Source organism: Battus philenor, unplaced genomic scaffold (assembly GCF_028537555.1).
Source record: "Battus philenor isolate CCGP_79_NKW_IND1 unplaced genomic scaffold, ilBatPhil1.0.hap1 SCAF_37, whole genome shotgun sequence".
Classification (NCBI taxonomy): domain Eukaryota; kingdom Metazoa; phylum Arthropoda; class Insecta; order Lepidoptera; family Papilionidae; genus Battus; species Battus philenor.
Window position 1 is genome coordinate 295,685 of NW_027181701.1, and position 5,272 is coordinate 300,956.

The window sequence follows — 5,272 nt, forward strand, 5'->3', positions numbered from 1 at the left end:
TCTTAAAGCGCAAAACAACATCAGGTGTTTCGTACATACTGGTTGAAATTTGAAGTTGTCTTTTTAATATTTTTTTATTAAAAGCAAACAAAAATTAAAACTAAGACGAATGTATTAACCGACCAGCGGAAAAATCTCCACCTGGCGTTACATTGATACTGCATAGATTTAAAAATTTAAGAGTTAGGTTAAGACTCTACTATCAATTTCAGAAGAAAATGAGACTTTCTTAGAAAATCTTGAAACGCTAAAAAACATCAGGTGTTTCGTTTATACTGCTTGAAATCTGAAGTTGTCTTTTTAATATTTTTTTATTAAAAGCAATCAAAACTGAAAACTAAGACGAATGTATTAATCGACCAGCGGAAAAATCTCCACCTGGCGTTACATTGATACTGCATAGATTTAAAAATTTAAGAGTTAGGTTAAGACTCTACTATCAATTTCAGAAGAAAATGAGACTTTCTTAGAAAATCTTGAGCCGCAAATCAACATCAGGTGTTTTGTATATACTGCACGAAGTTGGAAGTTGTCTTTTTAATATTTTTTATTAAAAGCAACCAAAAATAAAATCTAAGACGAATGTGTTAATCGACCACGGAAAAATCTCCACCTGGCGTTACATTGATACTGCATAGATTTCAAAATTTAAGAGTTAGGTTACGTCTCTAATATCAATTTTAGGAGTAAATTAAGACTTTCTTAGAAAATCTTAAAGCGCAAAACAACATCAGGTGTTTCGTACATACTGCTTGAAATCTGAAGTTGTCTTTTTAATATTTTGTTATTAAAAGCAATCAAAAATGAAAACTAAAACGAAATTACTAATCGACCAGCGGAAAAATCTCCACCTAGCGTTATATTGATACTGCATAGATTTAAAAATTTAAGAGTGCGGTTACGTCTCTAATATCAAATTCAGAAGAAAATGAGACATTCTTAGAAAATCTTGAAGCGCAAACCAACATCAGGTGTTTCGTATATACTGCTTGAAATATGAAGTTGTCTTTTTAATATTTTTTATTAAAAGAAATCAAAACTGAAAACTAAGACGAATGTATTAATCGACCAGCGGAAAAATCTCCACCTAGCTTTACATTGATACTGCATAGATTTAAAAATTTAAATGTTAGGTTATGTCTCTAATATCAATTTCAGGAGTAAATTAAGACTTTCTTAGAAAATCTTAAAGCGCAAAACAACATCAGGTGTTTCGTACATACTGGTTGAAATTTGAAGTTGTCTTTTTAATATTTTTTTAATTAAAAGCAAACAAAAATTAAAACTAAGACGAATGTATTAACCAACCAGCGGAAAAATCTCCACCTGGCGTTACATTGATACTGCATAGATTTAAAAATTTAAATGTTAGGTTAAGACTCTACTATCAATTTCAGGAGTAAATTAAGACTTTCTTAGAAAATCTTGAAGCGCAAAACAACATCAGGTGTTTCGTATATACTGCTTGAAATTTGAAGTTGTCTTTTTAATATTTTTTAACTAAAACCAATCAAAAATAAAAACCAAGACGAATGTATTAATCGACAAGAGGAAAATCTCCACCTAGCGTTACATTGATACGGCATAGATTAAAAAATTTAAGAGTTAGGTTACGTCTCTAATATCAATTTAGGAAGAATAATGAGACTTTCTTAGAAAATCTTGAAGAGCAAATCAACATCAGGTTTTTCGTATATACTGCACGATGTTTGAAGTTGTCTTTTTAATATTTTTTATTAAAAGCAATCATAACTAAGAACTAAGACGAATGTATTAATTGACCAGCGGAAAAACCTCCACCTAGCGTTACATTGATACTGCATAGATTTAAAAATTAAAAAGTTAGGTTACGTCTCTACTATCGATTTCAGAAGAAAATGAGACTTTCTTAGAAAATCTTGAAGCGCAAATCAACTTCAGGTTTTTCGTTTATACTGCTTGAAATTTGAAGTTGTCTTTTTAATATTTCTTTTTAAAAGCAATCAAAAATGAAAACTAAGACGAATGTATTGACCGACCAGCGGAAATATCTCCACCTGGCGTTACATTGATACGGAATAGATTTAATCATTTAAGAGTTAGGTTACGACTCTAATATGAATTTAGTAAGATAAATGAGACTTTCTCAGAAAATATTGAAGCGCAAATCAACATCAGGTGTTTCGTATATACTGCACGAAATTCGAAGTTTTCTTTTTAATTTTTTTTTATTAAAAACTATCAGAAATGAAAATAAAACGAATGTATTAATCGACCAGCGGAAAATACTCCACCTAGCGTTACATTGATACGGCATAGATTTAAAAATTTAAAAGTTAGGTAACTTCTCTAATATCAATTTCAGAATAAAATGAGACTTTCTTAGAAACTCTTGGAGCGCAAAGCAACATCAGGTGTTTCGTTTATACTGCTTGAAATATGAAGTTGTTTTTTTTATATGTTTTTATTAAAAGCAATCAAAACTGAAAACTAAGACGAATGTTTTAATCGACCAGCGGAAAAATCTCCACCTAGCGTTACATTGGTACTGCATAGATTTAAAAATTTAAAAGTTAGGTTACGTCTCTAATATCAATTTCAAGAGTAAATTAAGACTTTCTCAGAAAATCTTGAAGCGAAAATCAACATCAGGTGTTTCGTTTATAGTGCTTGAAATTGAAGTTGTCTTTTTAATATTTTTATATTAAAAGCAATCAAAACTGAAAACTAAGACGAATGTATTAATCGACCAGCGGAAAAATCTCCACCTAGCTTTACATTGATACTGCATAGATTTAAAAATTTAAAAGTTAGGTTACGGCTCTTGTATCAATTTTGGAAGAAAAATGAGACTTTCTTAGAAAATCATGAAGCGAAAATCAACATCAGGTGTTTCATTTATACTAATTGAAATAGAATTTGTCTTTTTAATATTTTTTATTAAAAGCAATCAAAAATGAAAACTAAGACGAATGTATTAATCGACCAGCGGAAAAATCTCCAACTAGCGTTACATTGATACTGCATTGATTTAAAAATTTAAGGGTTAGGTTACGTCTCTAATATCAATTTCAGAAGAAAATGAGACTTTCTTAGAAAATCTTGAAGCGCAAAACAACATTAGGTGTTTCGTTTATACTGCTTGAAATTAGAAGTTGTCTTTTTAATATTTTTTTATTAAAAGCAATAAAAAATAAAAACAACTAATGTAACGTTGCAAGTTAACGTCCCATAAATCTTAGTTAAAATTTTAACCAAAAAAAATATAATCACGAGAAACGTCTCATAAATCGCAATACAGCAAAAAATTGTTCAACCCTTAGCGGGTAACGGTACGTCTCAAGTGGCGTGGGGTCGTGGGAGCATGCTATTGGTTTAACGGATCTTTGTTTTTATAACAAAAATTCCAATGCGCCCGCGCACCAGCACACAGAGTTTACACCAGTGCTCGGGAGAAGGATCCAGGCCTCGGTCGCGTTCACTAGCTAGGTGTCGTCTCACGCACCGATGCACTCTTTGTGTCGGTTGCGTTCACCAGCTATGTGTCTTCACACGCGCCGGGGCCAATTAGAATTTACGTTATAAATTCACGCCTTGGTCCTATTCATTCTCTGGGCATCATTTAGTTCACGCCACAACCTTTACATCGCCTCGCACCCCAAAGGGGTAAGTGTTGAACAAATATTATAAAGACATCATTATTAAGTAGCGTTCATCTATAAGTTAGAGCTCAACATTTTGTCTGTGTCCATAGTTCCATCATTATGTATTCATTATTACTTTCCAATTGTTTATTTATTTATCTCTTCTATTTTTATTTTACATGCTTTACATTTTGTAACTCCGTTCTGACAGTAAACAATCACATCAACTGCTTTCGGTTTCTGCCCTTACTTCATCGCAAGCCATCTCCGGGTTTAGTGTCAGCGGAGCAAAATGTACATATATTTATATATGTATATCATAACTGTGACATTTATTCACAGGTGCGAGTCTTATACTGCAAAGTTTACACTGCGACTTCTATACTGCAAGTTTTACGCTTCGAGTTTTACATTGCAAGTTTTAGACTGCAAGTTTTACACTGCAAGTTTTACACTGTTGAAATTATATCACCGTGCACCGGAACCGATACAAACTGCAACCTAACGGCGCTCCCTGCTCTCGACTTGCTGCCGCCTGATCAGTCCTGGAAGATCGTGCGGCTGGCTACCACCACCATCAGGGGAGTACCGAGCTGCGGTGCAAAATTAGACCAGGCCTTCTGCCCACTACCCTTAGTTAAATAATTAAATACATATATATTTTTCTTTGTGTGCCTTTTTGTCGCCATCAACTTCTACCCTTAGTTAATTAAATACATATACATACTTTTCTTCTTGTGCCCTTTTTTTTTATTGCCAACATAACTACCCTTTTAATTAATTAAATATATAATATTTTCTTTTTATGACGGCACACTAAGACGAATGTATTAATCGACCAGCGGAAAAATCTTCACCTAGCGTTACATTGATACTGCATAGATTTAAAAATTTAAGAGTAAGGTTAAGTTTCTAACATCAATTTCAGGGGAAAAATAAGACTTTCTTAGAAAATATTGAAGCGAAAATCAACAACAGGTGTTTCGTTTATACTGCATGAAATTTGAAGTTTTTTTTTTAATATTTTTTTATTAGAAGCAATCAAAAATAAAAACTAAGACGAATGTATTATTCGACCAGCGGAAGAATCTCCCCACAGCGTTACATTAATACTGCATAGATTTAAAAATTTAAAAGTTAGGTTACGTCTCTTGTATCAATTTTGGAAGAAAAATGAGACTTTCTCAGAAAATCTTGAAGCGAAAATCAACATCAGGTGTTTCGTTTATGCTGATTGAAATAGAATTTGTCTTTTTATAATATTTTTTATTAAAATCAATCAAAAATGAAAACTAAGACGAATGTATTATTCGACCAGCGGAAAAATCTTCAACTAGCGTTACATTGATACTGCATTGATTTAAAAATTTAAGAGTTAGGTTACGTCTCTAATATCAATTTCAGAAGAAAATGAGACTTTCTTAGAAAATCTTGAAGCGCAAAACAACATTATGTGTTTCGTTTATACTGCTTGAAATTTGAAGTTGTCTTTTTAATATTTTTTTATTAAAAGCAATAAAAAATAAAAACAACTAAGACGAATGTATTAATCGACCAGCGGAAAAATCTTCACCTAGCGTTACATTGATACTGCATAGATTTAAAAATTTAAGAGTTAGGTTACGTTTCTAATATTAATTTCAGGGGAA

At 31.9% G+C, this 5,272-nt stretch overlaps 1 long non-coding RNA gene across 1 annotated transcript; it reads left to right on the forward strand.

Annotated features, from left to right (window-relative positions):
- Positions 1-3,202: 3,202 nt before the first annotated feature.
- LOC137927805 (uncharacterized) lies at positions 3,203-4,291 on the forward strand. The gene is made up of 2 exons (XR_011107937.1): positions 3,203-3,645; positions 3,966-4,291. It is a non-coding gene; the product is annotated as an uncharacterized lncRNA (long non-coding RNA).
- The last annotated feature ends 981 nt before the right edge of the window (positions 4,292-5,272 follow it).